The 19,316-nt window shown below is 50.7% G+C and overlaps 1 protein-coding gene across 4 annotated transcripts in view; it reads left to right on the top strand.

The window, feature by feature from the left end:
• The window catches only part of CDH4 (cadherin 4), a 573,059-nt gene that overhangs the window by 302,558 nt on the left and 251,185 nt on the right, over positions 1-19,316 (top strand). Inside the window, exon 2 of one of the 4 annotated variants that reach the window (XM_024750192.1) lies at positions 8,659-9,268. The exons of 2 other annotated variants lie outside the window; for them this stretch is intronic. The gene's annotated coding sequence lies outside the window, so the exon portion shown is untranslated. Of the gene's footprint in view, positions 1-8,658; positions 9,269-9,935; positions 9,955-19,316 lie in introns of those variants that run through there. One more of the 4 variants, XM_024750191.1, reaches the window with a different exon arrangement.

Raw genomic sequence — 19,316 nt, 5'->3', positions numbered from 1 at the left:
GTAGTCCAGGGGCCCCAGAGTCCCGGCGTCCAGAGCCGGCCAGGCGGGGCGGCAACTACCCCGAGCTGCCCAGACCAGGGGCGGGCACAGAGGAGTGGGAGGCGACAGTCACATCCTCCTGCCGACAGCACAGCGGCCCTGCCATGTCAGAGCTGGCAAGTGACACCATCAGGGAATGTTCTAGAAGGACGATTCTGGCAGCTGTGAGACCAGGTTCCTGAGACGAGCACATTAAACTTGATCTCCCCTCACCGTTTTTCATGCGTCCAGACGGCGCAGAGCCGCCGGCCGCAGCCAGCTGCCCCCGGAAGCCGCGTTACCTGACGCCTCTGACTCCACGGGTTTGTCGGCACGGCCGTTCTCTGGGAAACGAGGGATTACTGGTCTTGCAAACGCACGGTTCCGAGGAGACATTGAAGTGGGATCTACCAGGCAGGCCTAGTAGAGTTGCCTCTCTCCTTAGCAGCATTTCTAGTTGCTAGTTATGGGCCTCTTCAGATTTTTATTTATTTTTTCAAGGCTCGGTTTTGGTAGGTTGGATATTTCTAGGAATATATCCATTTCTTCCATGTTATCCGATGTGTTAGCACATCATTGTTCATTGTGTTCTCTTATAATCCTTTTTATTTCTGGTGGCATCCCCCCCTCTCTCATTTCTAATTTTAGTTATTTGAGTCTTTTCTTTTTTCTTAGTCTAGCTAAGGATTTGTCACTACCAAAAAAAAAAAAAAAAACAAAGCAGCAAAACACAAAAGAAGGCCGCAGGAGAGCGATAAGACACACAGAAAACAGTAACAAAATGGCAAGAGCAAGTCCTTCCCCGTCAGTAATTACTGTAAATGTAAATGGACTAAACTCCCCAAGTAAAAGACACACATTGACTGAATGGATCTAAACAAAATAAGAAATCCAACTATATGCTGTCTTGGAACGACTCACTTCAGGCAAAAGGACACCCATAGGCTGGCTTTTTGTAATGATGTATTTTGATTGCCTTCTCGTTTCCCTTCCTGTCTATTCTATTGATATTTTCTTTGTGGTTACTATTGCAATTACATAAAACATTGTAAAGTTGTAACGATCTCACATAAATTGATAAGAACTTAGCTTCAGTCACATATGAAAACTCTACTCCTTTACATGCCTGCCCACCCCCCGCCATTTATGTTAATGTGACACAAATTACCTCTTTTTATACTGCATGTTCATTCACATAGATTTATAGTTACTTTCTATGCTTTTTTTAGAAAAAAATTCTACACTATAATTAAAAGTGATTTATGCTCCAACATTACAATACTGCAGGTATTTTATTTGTCTATATGTGTACTTCCACCAGGTGGTTTTATAATTCATGTGATTTTGCATTACTGTTGAGCATCTTTTTCATGTCAACTGGAAGGACTCCCTTTGGCACTTCCCTCGGGGCAGATCTAGTGATGAACTTCCTCAGCTGTTGTTTGTCTGAGAAAGTCTTAATTTATCTTTCATTTTTGAAGGACAGTTTTGGCAGATACGGTTTTCTTGGTTAACGGTTTTTGCTTTAGCACTTGATACGTCACCCCCTCCCTTCTAGTTTGCAAAGTTTCTGCCGAGAATCCACTGATAATCTTACAGGAGCTCCCTTGTGTGACAAGTTACTTTTCTCCTGCAGCTTTTAAGATTCTCTCTTTGTCTCTGACGTTTAACAGTTTGATTATAATGTGTCTCAGTACAGGTCTCTTTAGAATTATCATAGTTGGAGGTCTTTAAGCTTTTTGAATTTGTGTGTTTGTTTCTTTCCTCATATTTGGGATGTTTTCGGTGATTGTTTCTTCAGATAGGCTCTCTGCCCCTTTCTCTCTCTTCTCCTTCTGAGGCTCCCATAATGCATAAGTGGTTCCATCTGACGGCGTCCCGTAAGTCCCTCAGGCTCTCTTCACTTTCCTTCATTCTGTTTTCTTTTTGTTCCTTTGACTTGATCATTTTGAATACCCTGTCTTTGAGTTCACCAGTCTCTCTTCTGACGCATCAAGTTCAAGGATGAGCTCCTCTAGTGAATTTTTCAATTTAATTATTGTGCTCTTCAGCTCCAGAATTGCTGTTTCTTTCTTCTTTATCATTTCTCTTTGTTGATGTTTCATCTTGTTCATGCATTGTTTTCCTGATTTCATTTCGTTGTCCTCCTGCAGGATCTCTCAGTTCATTGGCTATGCTTATGATGGTTATTCTGGATCCTTTACCTGGTAAATCATACATTTCCATTTCTTTCAAGTTGGTTTTGGGAGATTTAACGTGTTCTTTTTATCAGGGCACATTTCCCTGTTTCTTGGTTGGGATTTACACATTTGGAAAAAATGACCACCTTTCTCGTTCTTTATAATCTGGCTTTGTACGTGGCAGACCTTCGGCAATCCACTGGCCAGAGACTCTGGAGACGTCTCAAGACTTTCTGGGGATGATCTTCTCTGGGCTGGTGCGTGTAATCTCCTATTTGAGAATTGCCTGTTTCTACTCAGGATTTCTCCCTAGTTTCTGTCTGTGGTACTTCAACCTCTCTGGTGCTGGACCGCCATGGAATTTCTTTTGTTTTCAGTGGCCTCCAACCCAGCTCCCTTACCTGTCAGCATTTAGGTTCAGGTGAGGCAGAAACTAGTCTCTCAGCTATTCCCCTTAAAAGTCAGAGTATTGGACCATGTTTCATTTCCTCTCTTCTCCCTCCCAAAGGGAGAAGCCAAGAATTGGGAGTTTTTACCAATCACACTCCTCTGTGCTAGGGGAGGGGCTGTGGTGAGTAAATGTCATGAATTTTCCTGCCAGTTTTGATGTGGTTCTTCTTGGTTCATCTCAGATGCAGGACTCTCTTAACTGGTTTCTGGATTTTTCTCAAAGGCAGTTGATCTATGTATTGTTGCTAAGTGATTGTTCCCATGGGAGAAGAATGATTTGGGGCTTCCTATTACATTATCTTGCTGATATCACTCTTAAAGAGCTCAGTTTTGAATACTCTGTGCTTGAGGGACAAAAGCGTCTTCTGATGGATCTCCCAGCACCCACACTCATTCCTGCAGTTAATGCCGGGGGTCTGCAAACTCGCCCTGTCGAGGGCCAGGTAGTAAATATTTTCAGCTTTGCTGCCTGTACTCAACTACTCCACTACTCAACCCTGCCGTAGACAGGATGTAAATGAGCGAGCGTGGCTGCATTCTAATAAAACTTTATTTACAAAATCAGATGGTGGCGGGCTGGCCGTAGTTTGCTGACCCCTGATCCTTGTTCAGCACAGCAGTCTGAGGGATCCCGCCAAAACCCGAGCCAGGCCCCTCACTGGTCAGCCCCCAGTACTTCAGAGAGTCCACTTTTCGCTCAAAGCAGAGTAAGATCTTTGTAGCAGCCACACCTCTCACCACCCACTCTCTTCCTGCTCTTGCCGTCGCTCTGTTCCGGCCGCCACTGGAGCTGCTGCTTCGTCATGTGCCGTTCCCACCTTAGGATCTTTGCGCTTACCGTTCCCACTGTGTGGAATGCCCTTCCTCCTTGTATCTGCTTAACTGCTTCACTTCTTCAAACATTGTATGACCCTCCCAAGTCAGCTTGGGTGGCAATAACAAAATACCGCACACTGGGCAGCTTAAACAGCAGAAATGTTGTCTCACAGTTCTGGAGGTTGGATGTCCAAGGTCAAGGTTTGGTCTTCCCAGGCCTCTCTCCTTGGCTGGTAGATGGCCATCTTCTGCCTGTATCCTCACATCATCTTTCTACTGTGTATCTGTGTCCTAACCTCCTCTTCTTTTAATGACACCAGTCGAATTGGATTAGGGCCGACCCATATGACTTCATTTAACCGTAATCACCTCTCTAAAGACCCTGTCTCCAAATACAGTCACATCTTGTGGTACTGGGGAACTAGGGCTTCAACATACAGATGTGAGGAGGCACAGTTCACTCCCCACACTCCCTCTGAGGTCTGCCCTGACCACCCTATTTGGTCAGCAGCCCATCTCCTCCCCTCAGTGCTCTGAATTTCCTCGTTCTGCTCTCTCCCCACTTAGCATCACCCCTGCTGACATCCAGCAGGAGGTACCAGCACTTCTACAGGCTCTTTTATATTCTGAAAACTTACTGAAGACCCAAAGAGCTTTTGTGCAGACCGGTGAAATCTTTCCATATTTATCATAGTAAACATTAAAACTAAGACCTTTGAAAACTAGTTATTGATTAATTCATTTAAAAATAAGAAAAATAAACCCATTACATGCTAACATATTTTATGAAAACTGACCGTATTTTGCAAAAACAAAGCCAAATTAGTGAGAAGATTTTTGCAAATCTCTTTAAAGTCAGGAAAAAGACTGCTGTATCTGCTTCTGCATTCACTGTGTGATACGTTGTTTGGGTTGAAAAATATATGACAAAACTTAGCCTCACTCAGATGTGTAGATGAAAAGGAAGGGGTATTTTAATCATCTTTTCAGATAATGGTGGATACTCTCCTTTGATACTATACCAAAAGTTGATGTTTTAGTTTCTTAAAGGTTAGTTGCAGTGTGGAAGCTGAAACCATCTCATTGAACTTTTCAGACTCTGCTAAATTAAAGTCCATTGACCTATGTTGTACTTAGAATGAATCTTTAACCGATGCATAATTTTATAACATCGTGGATTAGTCTTTTGAAATTGCTTTTCTGAGTTATGTATAGCTTCAATTCTATTTTAAAAATCACGTTTGTTAATATCAGCACCAGTCTCATCTGAAAAGTCTCTGATTGTTGCGACACTTTCAAGCTCACAATGGCAGACACAAGTTTTCTGAAAATCTAATTTTTGCTTGAAAATTTTCTAACTTTTATCATTGGCAATAAACATTGTCAGTTGTTTTCCTTGAAGTGACAGACACACTTTGCTCATTTGCGAGTGAATGTCTGCCAAACACTGGAATATGACTAACTAAGGTTTGCCTGTCAGTTGTTCTCTTCAGTAATAATAATTTTCCATGAAAAGTAGTGGCTAGTTCAGCTGGCAACTCAAACAGTCACACAAGTGCTTTACATCAAGACAAACACTTTCCTTTGGTATTTACTTTATCTGTACTTTCCCTTTCATCACACTGAATAATAAAAAACTATGTTTAAGAGTCAAGATTTAATAAAATTAATTTTTTCTCCTTCTGCTTCATCAAGGACATTCTTTAGTGAAATAATTTTTTCCCACAGTGAAGCCTTGGTGATGAAAAACATGATGACTTGATTACCCTGGTTCTTGCCAAGGCACCCACCATTTTACCATTTTATTTTAATAAAAGTTATATACCAAAAAATTTACTCTTTCAAAATGTAAAATTCATAGTTTTTAGTATATTTGCAGAGTTGTGGGACCATCACCATCAATATAATTTTGGAACCTTTTCATCCCCCCAGAGTAAACCCCACATGCGTTAGCAGTTGCCTCCCGTTCCCTTTTTAACCCCCGCTCACGGCGCACAGGCACGCACACACCGCCTAGACAACCGGTCACCAGTGTATTTTTCTGTCTTGGTACGTTTGCCTATTCTGGATGTTTTATGTAAATGGAATCATGTAATATGTGGTTTTTTGTGCCTGGCTTCTTTCGGTTAGCACACACGCTGTTTTCAAGGTTCACGCACATTGGAGCATTATCAATACTTCATTCTTTTTTACTGCTGAATAGGTTTTCATAGTATGATGCCATAAACAGAACAGTGGCCCCCCAAAGAGGTCTACCTCCTAATCCTGGAACCTGCGACTGAGTCACAATGTATGGCAAAAGGGACTCTGCAGGCTGGTCCAGTTAAGACCTTGAGATGAGGAGATTACCCTGGATCATCCAGGTGGGTTCCGTGTCATCACGAAGGCTCCTATATAAGAAGGAGGCCAAAGGTCGGAATCAGAGAAGGAGCTGTGACAGTGGAAGCAGAGGTTGGAATGGTGTGGGGTCATGAGCCAGGAATGCAGGTGACCTCTAGAAGCTGGAAAAGGCAGGAAGCAGATTCTCCCCTTGAGCCTCCAGAACGAACACAGTTCTGATTTCAGATTCCAGGCTACAAAACTATAATAAATTTGCATTGTTTGAAGCCACCAAGCTTGTAGTCACTTGTTACAGTAGCCATGGGAAAATAACGCGTGTGGATCTATCACAGTTTGTTTATTCGTTGTTTAGTTGATAGACACTTGGATCGCTTCCACCTTTTGACTGTTATGAATAATACTATTAGGAATATTTGTGTACACATTTTTTGTGTGGACATATGTTTTCAGTTCTTTGGCATACATACCTAGGAGTGGAATTGCTGGATCGTATGGTAACTCCATGTTTAACATTTTGAAGAGCTGCCAAGTTATTATTTTCCAAAGCACCTCAGCCCACCGGCAATATATTAGGTTCTACTCCATCCACATAGTCACAAACACTCGTCATCTTCTAGGGTCTTTTAAAGTTACTATTACATCCATTCCTAGTATACGTGAAGTGGTAGCTCATCGTGGTTTTGATTTGCTTCGGTTTTCATTAGTCCATCATAGTGATGTTGAGCATCTTTTCATGTACTTATTGGCCGTTTGGATCTCGTCTTTGGAGAAATATCTATTCAAGTCTTTTGCCCATTTTTAATTGGGTTATTCATCTTTTTATTATTGAGTTGTAAGAGTTCTTTATGCATTCTGGATTCAGGTCCTCTATCAGATACGTCATTTGCACATATTTTCTCCCCAGATGCTCAGACCTCTGATTTATGAGTGGTGGGTGGGGAAGGGAGCCCCAGACCTCTCAGCCAGGAGTAACCCTTCAGCACAAGAGCCTGGGGGGTGGGTGCGAGAAGCGCTGAAGCCCTGCTCCTCCCAGGGAGAACCCACTGCCCTAAACGGGGAACTGTAGGCAGGGAACCCCCTCTTCGTGGCCACACCCACGTGGAGTAGACTTTTCCCCACGCCGACCCGGAGGGGCAGGGGTGGAGCAGGTCTTGGCTCAAACGCCCAGAGACTCACACTGTTCCTACTGAGATTTAGCACGTTTTCCTGGATGAGTGTTTCTCTACTTGCTCTGTGCTCTTAGGACAATTTCCAGAGATGGTAAATGGTTGCTTTTTAAATACCTTTTACCAGTTCCATGTGTTTCGCTGGGGCAGGGGTCTGTTCAGGTCCTCACACCTCCACTCCAGGACTCTCTGGATGCAACATCTTAACATTATTATAAAAATCGTTGGACACAGCGGAGCTCCCGAAAGTGTTTTGAGGACAGCTATGAAATCACAGGAAACGGTGTGCGCTCCAGCGCAGACCTCCCCCGTCGGAACAGACACATCCCGAGGACGTGTGTGTTGTTTGCTGATATCTCCCCAGCACACGTCAGACATTCAGGATTTTATCATTTACCAGATATCCGGATGGCACGTGGAGATGCAGGCTCAGAGGTTGGGAGAGCGGGCTGTGTTCAGGGGGGATGTGCGGGTCACCTTCAGGGCGAGGCCTGCAGCCCTGGGAGGAGCCAGAACCCACGGGCACCCAAGAAGGGACTGACTGTGCGGTTCATCTGCCTTGAGATTCTAGAATCCATCTCAGGTGACTGCCCTGTCGCTGCCCCAACAGGAAAGGGGCATCACCTGTGCATCAGCTCACTTTCTACAGCAGCAGGAGTTCCCAAAACCGCACGTTACCTGAGGAGCCACAGGCTCGGGGGACGCCTGGCGCAGCTCAGGGCAACGCTGAGTCTCTCCCAGCCCTGAACGTCTCCTGTATCTTCGCTCTGGCCGCTAAGGACAGAACACGCTCCGGACTCCGCTTGTGTTCATACTTCCAGCAGGAAGGATAAATGGGCTGCTTTAGGAAAAGGACCTGGACGCTAGTGCCAGGTTTTAAACACAGCCTGTGCAACCGAGCCCCGGGCCCCCAGGGCCGACCACACAGACACCTGTGGAGGCTGAGTCATTTTCATTGCACCATAGACACTGATCCTTTTCAAGACCAATAAATAGGATAAAGTTAGTAGCAAAATTTGAGGACTTTACATCCATTGTCTCACTACATCCTCACTGTGGTCAGCCATCCGTCCATCCACCCATCATCCATCCATTCACCCAATATTTATCGAGTACCTGTTTTATATCTGCATCGGCCACTCACTGAGGACGTAACCGTGACCGTGGGGCCGCCCGCCATTCGCGGACCGTAATTAGGCCCATGTTGCACAAGAGGAAATGGGCTCAGAGGTCAATAACGGTCTGAGGTCGGCTCCCTATGACCTCCCACCCCCTCTCCTTCAGGATTAGGGAACCCAAGTGCCATTGTCGGCCTAAAAGCACTAGGGGTTAACCGACCCCTGCTGCCTGCATCTGACCATGTCCCCGCCTGGTCCCACCTGCCAGGCTCTGCACATGGGAAGGGCGGGCTGCTGGGCGGCCTCAGACCCTGTCCTGAGCGTCGAATGTCATCAAAGCCACGGGAAGTTCCCCGAGCAGCTTCCCTCGTGCGGAGTGTGCAGGCGGGGCCGCCTTTCCGGGGCTCTGTGAGCCGCCGGCGTGAACTCCGGAGCCCCTTCCCCACAGAGAAGCCGGAGAAGGGAGGAGGAGACTTGCGATGACCTGTTCCTCCTTAGTGTCCCAAACAAGTAAGAACAAGAAGAACAAACAGAAAGAACTACACAGGAGTTAACCTTTCTTTCTTTTAGGAAAATGTTTTTATCGATTCTTCTTCAGTGTTTAAAGAGCACTCGATGAGGTTCCTCGGCACCGTGCAGAACGGAAGAAGCAGGAGCTCATTTAGATTCCAGAGACAGCCCCCGTCTGTCTAAGCTGCGTGGCGCGTTGGACACTGCAGACCTGTGCCGTGTGGATTAATTCTGTGGGCTGCTGTGCAGGAGTGCGTTGGTGAGAAAGACTGAACTTTCGGGGACCGGGCTCTGCCTCTGATTGAGGAGGTGGCTGTGGGCTTGGGTGACGGGCCTGTTTCCCGCAAAACCCTCCCCATATAACATCTGCCCGTAAGAATTCAAGCTCTGTTGGCTCAGGACAGGGAGAGCCCACGCATTCCCCACCGGAATGTGTGAGCTTGTAGGGGAGTGGTCCTCCGGGCATACAGGCGCTTTCTGTTACAGCGACAAGCCCCAGAACAAATGCATCCCTCAGCGCGAGGGAAGTTTGACCAGGTTGAGTTGAGAAATCTCCAGGGACCAGAACGGCATCAAGCACTGGGATAAAATAGCTCTGAAGTCAACCTCTAAAATTTTCTTCTCACTCGCTCTGAATACTGCCCGCCACCATGAAACAAAGGAATCCAAGGTATTTATATGGACAAGTGAAAGAGGCGCTCACAGGTGTGCTATCATTAGGATTTCAAGGCCGACACACCCTCTCTGGGCTTGCGGAAAGGGAGGTGTCCTGGTCCAGCAGCTCACAGGACACAGGCCGCACTAGAAGGGTAATGGCTCGTTGCCGGCGGAGGTGACAAGTCCCAGTGGCTGGAGGGGCTGCAGCAGCTTTCTTCCTAAGGGAAGCTCGGTCTTCTCCATCGTCCTAGTGCCCCCATGTCCGTAAGAAACACTGGCTGGAGGGGCAGAGGCAGCAATAGTGCTGACTGTAATAAAACCAGTAGCTACCCTTTAATTAAAGTCATTTAACATTTAACTTGAAAACATTAAAGTCATAAAGCCTTCTTGGGCCATAAGCACCAGCTCTGGTCTGGGTCTGGGGGCACAGTGGTGAACTCAGCAGAGGAGGTCCCGGGAGCTCTCGCGTTTAGTAATAATGATGACACATAACGTTCCCAGTGGGGATGGTAAGTCCCCGATGAGGCCACCCGGGCTTCCCTGCTTCGTCCGCACTCTCCCAGCCCCAGCTGCTGCGCTTCTGCTTCTGAGGCGCTCGTGCCCTTGATCTTGTTGGCAGAGGTCGGAGCTGTGCTGTGATCCCCCCTTTCCAGAGCAGTGTTTTCAGATGCATACAATGAAATTCCTTGGATCACAAAGGTGAGCAATTGTATTGGAATGTGGTTATCAAAATAGGAAAAACAAATTTGTGACATAGAAGGGTATATTTTTGTTAACCTGCTAAGTAACAGTATCCAGTGGTGGGTCTAACACGTTCTGAAACTTCCCAGCGGTGCTGACCGTCAGGCCACACACAGCTGCAGTGCAGGATGTGAAACCCGGCCTCCGTGTAGGGCGCGCTGCCCACGGGCATGAGGAGGGGAGTCCTGGGGGCGGGGGCTGGTATGCTAGCTTGAGCCCCAGGTGCACGCCCCCGGGTCCGGACCCCTGGCCAAGAAGGCCCTTCCATCAGTTCCACCTGTACCTCCGTCCTCTCCTGCTGCTGTCCTCGCACTGGGCATTTTCTCGAGCCCTGACAGTGTAGATCTCCCACGACCCCAGCCCACCGCCCTCCCCACTTCTGCCTGGATTTGTTCCCCTCTGTGCCCTGCTGTCTGGTCCTGGGCGACCTCTGTAGGAGGTCCTGGGGGGCGTCCAGGCGAGTGGAGGGGCTGATTACTTCACTGCAGGAGATGCAAACGTGTGGGGAGACGGGGTCCTACTGAGGAGGGAAGAGTCGCGGGAGAGGCCGGGCGCCACGGCCGTGGAGCCCACAGTGTCAGGGTGAGTGCCGGGGCAGGAAGGGCTCTCATGGGACAGAGACCATGTGGCTGCGTACGTGTTAAGTGGACAGCCCGGCCTGAGCCCCAGCCCCCGAGCCGGCAGGGCAGGCACGCGGCGCAGCACAGCACCCCCCTGGATTCAGGGACGCGCCAGAAGGGACTACGGACCACGCTTTCCCTCTGAGAGCACAGACTCCTGTGAAGCAAGCCCTGAGCTAACGAAAGAGGCAGAGATGGAGAAGCACCTAGAATCTTCTCTGTGCCCCCTCCTTGATCACCACGGTCACGGCTCGGCTTTCCCTCCCCTCTCCCCCCATCTTTCTCCTCCTGACACTTCCTCTCCCCAGTCCTGGTGGAAGCTGAATCCCGCTTCCTTCCGTGCACCTCGCGTGACACTGGAGCCGCCTTTCATCCTGTGCGCATCACTCGGAAAACAAAGGCAGGGACCCCAGCCACAGGACAGAGCAGCAGCCGTTCCAGAGAGACGCTGCCGGTGCTGAGTTGAAGTGACAGGCACATGGGTTTAATGACAGAACGTGTGAAGGCTTTGTTATAATTTAGGAGTGCTCGCTAGTTGAACAAACTGTCTGCCTATCCAGAGATGTTTCTCAAAACCGGCTGGCTCCCGGAATTCTGCTAAGAATATGGGGTGGGGGGTTGGAGGGGAGATGTAAGAACGCAGCCCAGGCACAGGTGTACGCGGTGCCGGAGCGGCAGGGCCGTGGCCGTAGAGCAGCAGTTGCGTGAAACCGCAAGGGTTATGTCGTGTCATTTAATTCTGGGCCAAGACGTTGTGAAAGAGGAGGGCAGTGGGGTCGACAGTCAGTTCCCGGATTCGTTGCTTTCCGAATCGCGAGCACACGGCACCTCCTGGCGCAGCAAAGATAGGAGCCGGCTCTGCAGCCGTGCTGTCTTCAGGCGGCGCACATGTGTGTGATGGTTGAGGACGCAGACTTCAGTGCCAGGCAGGGATCTTCCACTTCTCAGCCACAGGGCCTTGAGCTGAGCCTCAGTTTTCCCATCTCTGTGGTGGGAACCCCAATAGTGCCCGTGTCACCAAACTGCTGTGAGACTCTAACACAGGGTAAGCACTCAGCCAGAGACACCTGTGTTAATTACTTTAATATGGCCTCGTGGACCTTTTACTTTACCTGCTCGCTTGCTGGTGAACTCCTACTCATCCTTCAACGCTTTGGTCATTTGTCCCTCGTTGAGGCACCTCCCCTGCCTTCCACTCCTCTCCTACCCCAAGTTCCCACACACTCCTGACCTGTGGCCCTGATGTCTGTCTTGCCCTCTCAAGGCCCAGCACACAGTAGGTGCTCACTGTACAGACTCGGGACAGACCCTTGGCTTTGTTCCTCCTGTGGCTGGTTCAGATGCCACTGCCTGCCTCCCTGTACCTGCCTAGGTGCCACCTCACCACCTCTGCCCACATCCAGCCCCGCCCGCTGGGACGGGGGTGGAAGCAGAGGTTGGACCTCTTTGGGTCATCTCTGTGGCAGTAGTTGATGTCCACTGGTTTGGTTCCAGTGTTCCATCCTCTGCCATCGAGGTGGTGCAGAAGAAAGTCGAGGCTCCGCCTTTTAGCTCAGATGCATTCATCCTGGTGCCTGCCGGTGCCTGCCGTTCTCCATGCTGTTCCCCGCCGTGGAGTTCGTATGTGTATTTATTCAGAAACTATTTGGGCAGCTGCCATGTGCCACGCACTGTGTGTGCCAGGCCAGCAGCAGTGGTGGCAGATAATAAGCAATGCCTGGCAGGCCTGCCCAGGAGCTGTGGGGTCGCTGACTCAGTAAACGTATGTTAGGCCCTCGATGCTCTACGTGTGATCCCTAGACCAGGAGCATCGCATCAGCTGGGGCCCTGCCCCACACGTGCCGAGTCGGGCTCTGTGTGTTAACCGGATCCCAGGTGATTTGCGGGCACGGTGGAAGCTCTGGATGGAGCAGCTCTGGTGCACCAGAGGCCGTGTGGGTACAGAGGGCACAGAAGAGGGCAGCGTGGCTCCTGCTCTCGAAGCTCTCCATCTAGGTGAGGGGTAGATAAGTTTAAGCCTCTGGGTGGGCCACTTCTTCGTTCTCTGAGGCAGCCAAGACCTCGGTTGACCACTCCTGTGTGTGGGGCCCAGCGGGGGTGCTGGGACGCAGCCGTGGATGAGAGCGCCTTTTTCCAGCGGGAGGTGGATGAGGAAGCCACAGCCTAGAAGTGCTGCTGGTGGAAAATGAACCCAGGCCGTGGGCAGAGAGCCCTGGAACCAAGCAGCCCCTCTGAGGAGGTCGGCAGGACAGCCTGGCCATGTGCGGATCTAGACAAGGACGCACGAGGAGAGGGGAGCCCTGTGGGGCAGGAGAGCCTGCAGGCAGCATGACGGAGCTGAGAGAAGCCTGCCCCTGGGGGGAGACGGTGCAGCAGCGATGGGAGGGGGAGCCCGGAGGGACCCTGAGCAAGAAGACCCTCCCAGGCACTCACCCCAGGAGGTCCTGTCTCCCAGCCCCTCCCAGGCCCCCCAGGACAGAGTTCCTAGTGTGCAAAGTGCTGGGGATGCTAGTGAGGCTTCCTGGAAGAGGTGGCATTTGAGCCGCATCAGGAAGCCTGCAGAGGAGTTCTCCAGCTGGAGAAGTAAAGATTCCGATTCCTGTAACTATCTCTGACAAGACAGCAGATAAGGCAAGAAAAGCCTTAGGTATATAATAAGCCTCAGGGAGTGTCCTATATGCGTGTGAGTATGCAGTACGCGCACACACATCCACACGTGTGCACGTGGGCACACACACATGCACACACGACGGCCACAGTCCTCTGCGCCTGGCCCTGACCGGCTCCCTCTTCTCCGCAAGCTAGCAGAGACCGCGCTGTTCACACAGGGCAGCACGCGGATGTCACTGCTTTCTTCCCAATTAACTCTTGTGTCCGAAGCCAAGAATACAATGTTTTTAAGCCCCAGAGGAAGAATCCTGAGATGGCGACCGCCTGAGAGTGAGAGGCAGAGAGCTTCCACGGAGGATGAGGTGCAAACATAATTACGGCGTCTCCCCGCGGCCCTGTGCTTCCCTGTGCAGCTAATGAGCCTTTCTGGACGCTGACGCTGATCTCCACTGAGTCCTGATACTGGGATGCACCTCAGATAATTGCAGAAGAGCACAGGACCCAGAATGGGCAATATCTGGCCTCAGAAGAAATGCTTCTCTGGCCTCTGCGTGGACGTGCTCCCGGGCAGGGAGGCTGGCCCAGAGCCATGCGATCTGCTCCTGGCACATTCGGGGTTCAAGGCTCAGAAAAGAAGTGGCCTCACGCTCCATGGGGGAGGCCACGGGGGCGGGTGGGAGGAGCTCTTCTGTTTGGCGTCTGTTCTTCCTGACGCTCCCCTTCCTCCACACGCGTGCACACGCACCCCCCCCCCCACACACACACACATGGACTTCTTTCATCTTTCATTACCAGTTTTTGGACAAGGCATTTGACAGACGGCTGCTCCCCGACCCGGCGGCTCACGATAAGGGTGCAATTACGGAGCGCCCGGCGAAAGTTGCTGTGGGCATGACTTTGGGCGAAACGGGGGAACGGAGTAGGGATGCTCGTGTAATTGGGGGAGACGGGCCTGGGGGAGGGCTCTGGCCCTGGAAAGCGCAGGTCTCGTGACCCTTGTGATCGGGGCTGGGCTCAGGCTCCCTGCGTCCCCAGTGAAATTCCAGAGTGTTTTGTGTGACCACGCGGAAGGCCAGGGCCTGCCTGGTGCCTGTTTTCACTTCTCCATGAAATGCAGCTCCACACGCTCAGGAAGACCAGGCAGCGAGCCTGGAGGTGATGAGTCCTGCCCGCCCTTGGGCGTGGGTCAGCCCCCCAGGGGAGTCACTTTTGATGAAGGAGGGCCCTCGGGGACCAAGGGTGACGAGGCCCCTCCAGGAAGGCAGGACAGAGCTCTGCTGCCAGCTGGGTGGTACAAGGCGTGGTTCATGTACAGACTCTGTCACACACACGTGCACACACACGTCCACATGCACGCACACACACCTCTTTCCCACTCCCTCCTCCCTTTCCTTTGACACCTCCGTCCCAGGGAACAGTGAGAAGGGCACCATCAGAACCTGTTACCTGGCAGACTCTGCACACAGGATACGGGTTTTGCACACGAATCCGACATCGTTTGACCACCTTAATGCGATCCCGGTTCAGAGAGGGAATTAGCACATAACCCAAGTGCAAACATGCCCCCAGCAGCGGTCAGTGCTGTGGAGATAAAGCGGGAAGTAGGGCTACGGTGAAGGCGCTGGACCTGCCCGCTGGGCTGGGGAGGCCCAGGAGGATGTGTTGTGGACGCGGACCCACCGCTTAGAGGGGAGCGGAGTCTGACCATGATGGTCCCGCTGGCCCCGAGAACAGGTGGGCCCGTGACGCACCTGCACGCACTGTTTGGCAAACGGACGCCAGGACTGCCTGCGTGCAAGGTGGGAGCACCTGCCCTCCCAGCACCTGAACGAGATGGGAAGTGTCAGAAAGCAGAGTGAAGCTTTGCGAAGTCCCGTCCAGTCGGTATGCTATTTACCCCACCCCACCCCCATCTCCATGTGGGCTGCCTGGACGGGGCCACACGTCCAACCCAAAGACGAGGAAACGAGCCCCGGAAACTGAGCAGAAGAGGCGAGGCAAATGGCGACCGTCACAGTAAGGGCCATTCTGCCTGCGAGTGCCCACGTCTGGCAGTCTGCCAGGCGCCTGGCCTGCTGTCATTCTCTCGACAACCCTATGAGGGGTGGGGGCTACCATATCCCCATCCTTCAGAAGAGAGGACTGAGGCACAGAGAGGCTGCGTTACTCCCCGGGCATCACACAGCAGTGAAAGCCAGAGAGGCAGGATTGGTACCCAGGCCCACCTGGCTCTGAGCTTCATCTTCGTGGCAACGTCTTAGGCTCTCTGCACAGCTAAAAAAGGGCAGCAAGTGTCCCGTCCTCACTGTACACGGAGGGGCGTCTCCCCTTTTAATTCGTTTGGGCTTGTGACGCTTAGTATTGACAAAGAGACCAGAATGTATCAGGAAATTGGTGGATTCACTGTCTCCTAACGTGGCTTCATCCTCTCCACGGCCTCCCTCCACTCACGTCACACACGCATTTGCTGGTGCCCAGAGTTATTTCTGGAAGGGAAATGAATTTCTAATCTGACTCGAGTTAAGTGACTCCAGTGACCTTATTTGGAGACGCCGGTGGAAAAGGGGGTGACGCTCAGACGCCACCACCTCCAGCTTGGCCTCGGGGTCCCTGCTGTGATACCTAGTGGGGCGGGGGGCATGGTGTTCAGAAGTGATTTTTCTAACTGGCCCTTGGGAAGCTGGGCCAAAGGTCTGACAGGCAGCTCGAGGCAGGACAGAGAAGGGACGGAGCTGCGGGGCTGGCCGTGGTCGGTGGCGGTAATTTGTCCATTTCCTGGTCTGTTAACCTTTACAGTCTTGTTTTAACACCATCGCTGATTTAATCTGCCTTTGCCACGCGTCCTGAAATGCAGAGACTCAGCTGAATACACAAAGGTGATGGAAAGCAAACAGCCCTCAGCCGAGGGCCAAATGGGTTTTGAGTGTATACATCACGGAAGTGGAATTTTCCCCTGGCCCCAGGATGCACTGACTGAGGTATTTTCCTTTTCAACATTTGTTTGCTTTTTTCCTTTCGTAAGAATGCTAAGTAACATCATGACCTTCTGGAATGCAAAAAGATTTTTAAAAATCGAAAAGCTTTTTGATTCCATTTAAGAAAAAAAATGTCCTATTTTGAGAACACATTTGGTGCCCACACTCAGTATTTATGATTTTTCTCATGAATTATCTTTCTCATCTTTTAAAAAATGGACATAAAACCTAACTAACATGGTCATGCAAAAAGGGGGAGATAACGCACAAAATGGTTGGCAGCCATGAAATCCGCGCTGATGTAATAAGCTTAGTTAAAAACTGTGTGACTTTTTAAGGGAGTTTTCTGGCACAGGGACTCATGAAAGCCTCAGTGAGACCCGGAGGTGGGGAAGGACCAGAGCTCTCTTCACCTGGGCCAGGTCTCCCTTGAGACCCCTTTAGCTCCTGGCTGAGTTTTCATTTGGGCCCCTCAAGGTGGCCCAGGGAGATTTTTATTAGGAGTGAGAAAGGGTCTTCCTTGGCGGGGGGTTGGTGCTGTGCATTCGTCTGGTGGCCAGTTTGGAGACCTGGCTCTGGCCCGAGTCTGACCTGCCAGGTACACCTCCCTCCCGACCACAGCACTCAGTCAACACCTGCTCCTTCCTCCTTCCCTCCTGCTTTCCCATGTTCCGAGAACTCTCCACTTGTTAGGTTTCAGGCGCCACCGGTGTAAAGACGAGCCTCCCCCCGGCCCCAAGTCTCACCGTCTCCACCCCCGGAATGGCTGCTGGGCTGGAAGACGAGGGATCAAGCCCTTCTGTGTGCAGCTCACTGTAACACAGATGCCCGGCCCAACACACACGATTTGGGGGAGGGCAGATTTATTTTTAAGCCGCACCAGTTGGCAGGGAGGTGTCTTGATCATGTCCAGAAAGTGCTAACAATAAATTTACCCAGTGGCTTCAGTCAGATGGGAAGTTGCAGCTGTCATTTTGAGAACAAAGAATGTCAATGGGTCTACCAAGTGTCGTCCCCCCCAATAGGCTGGCCTACTGCTCGTCTACAGCCGTGAACCCCAGCAGGTGGGTGCCAGCGCCTAAAGCTGCAGCCTGGACTCGTCAGCACCCTGGACAGAGCTCCCCAGCCTGGAGCCCAGGGGTCTCCGTGGCTGGACCGTGACTGCCCATCCCCCCGTCCCCTGCCCCGGCATGTGGAGCTGCGTCCTGATTCTGGAGCGTTGTTCTTTGCCCTTCTCACTGTTTTGCTTTGTGATGTGAGAAGGTTCGACACGGCCCATTGCAGATTTCCTCGCTTCCTCTTATTTTATTCAAGGAGTTAGTTCCACGGACGTGCGTGCTGGATGCTCAGTCTTCAGTCACGGGTCCAACCACCTGCACGCACTCATCACTGCTGAGGGTGTCTGGAGGTATTCCCCAGTGAAGCCGTCACGCGCTCTGCGTGACAAGGGACAAGCATGACCTCCTGGGTCAGAGGGCAGATGCCCATGTTCCGTGCAGGACTGGGCCTGGCCACCAGGGCCTGAGGCCCCTGCTGCAACTTTTGCTCTGCCACAGCTGCCTGAAGACCTGTCCATCAGGACCAGCTGTGCAGCCCCTTGCCTCATGGCAGCACTGGGCATCGAGAGCCTCGCCCAGTTCCTCCACCTTGTGCTAAATCCCAGGCCACTTGCCCCTCTCGGGCTTCAGGGCTACATGGACCCCTCAAGTGGTCAAGTGTCCAGGGCATGCAAATATGGCTTTTGAAGTTAGTCTAATCAAGCCTACAAAGGGAGGATGTCTCATTCTGTCTCAAGTATCACTTTAAAACCAAACATACATGAATGTTCTTAAAGCTTCTTATTGCATTCACTGGTACCTACTGACATGATGGCTGGAAGGACTTGGTTTTACCTGCTTTGAAATCACCTCTAGGGTTTTCTCCACTGAGAAACCTTTGCTTGGTGCCTGTATGTGGTTTGCACTAACTCCTGACCTGGGAGATGTGAGCCCACCTCCACCCAGTGCCTTGAAGGTCTGCAGAGGGTGTTCTCTGTTTGTTTTATTTTGTTTGTTTTGCTTTTTATGTAGAGTACTTTTTGACAGCGCTTTCCAAGTTGAAGCAGATGCAAAAAGAAGAGTTTGGTGGTGGCCCTACCCTGAGAAGGTCTACTTTAACGCAGCTGCAGAGGCGGGGAGGGGGCTGAAGGAGAAGAGGTGGAGAGGGGAGACCTCAAGTTCTTGTATCTGATACACAAATGTCTCGTCCCGTAGAAACCAGATGTGAAACAAGCAAACCAGTGGCCACGCTTGGGTACCTCTTGTGTTCTCGAATCCGGTGGGCATAGGGGATCTCTTTTTGCTTTGATGAACATTTGTCTGATATCACATCTTTTCACATACTTAGCTCCCATTTGACTTATACCCCGTCTATGAATTCTCTACTTGTATCCTTTGCGATTTTAAAAATATATGTTGTTCCTGCCTTTTCCTTGTGGTTTTGCAAAGGCTTCTTGGGTTTCGTACACATTATTGATTTTACAAGGTGGAATGTCTCCAATACGGTACTCATGGGATGACTTTGTCAATTGTGGACGTTACTGAACGGAAGTCCTTCATTCTGGTGCCATGTTTAGACTCTCAGGTCTTATTTAAAGAATCTCTCCCCACCCCCAAGTCACAAACTGTCCCCTCCTTTTTCCATTAATGTTACAGTTTTTTGTGTTGCACCAAGGTCTGTGACCTGCAAGGACTTGGCTTCTGCATTTGGTGCGAGGCAGGGGTTGCACACACATCTGTTTCCGGGCTCTCCTTTCTCTCCTTTCTCTTGTAGGTCTGTCTGGTCCTTGGCCATCTTTTCTTCTGTCTCATTTCTTCTGCAGAGAACTCAGCTCTCAGGAACCTCTACCACTCTCTCTCTGTGTTGCGTGTGAAGCAGAAAACGATGTGGGAACAGCCCACCACACCTCTAGGAGGGCAAGTAAAGGTGTGATCAGAGGCCCTGCTTTGCCCAGAGAGACGGGCTTTTGAGCTAGCGCTTCTCATGCACCTGTTTAGAGAATGTTCATCTGTCCTCCCAGGTGCTTCCTTGAAAACTACAGGGTTTTTACTTCTCTGTCTCTCCACCCCCCACCCCC

The sequence above is a fragment of the Neophocaena asiaeorientalis genome, unplaced genomic scaffold, assembly GCF_003031525.2.
Source record: "Neophocaena asiaeorientalis asiaeorientalis breed wild unplaced genomic scaffold, Neophocaena_asiaeorientalis_V1.1 scaffold606, whole genome shotgun sequence".
Lineage (NCBI taxonomy): Eukaryota > Metazoa > Chordata > Mammalia > Artiodactyla > Phocoenidae > Neophocaena > Neophocaena asiaeorientalis.
The sequence above is the reverse complement of the archived record's forward strand: the minus strand, read 5'-3'. Positions and strand labels throughout refer to the sequence as shown.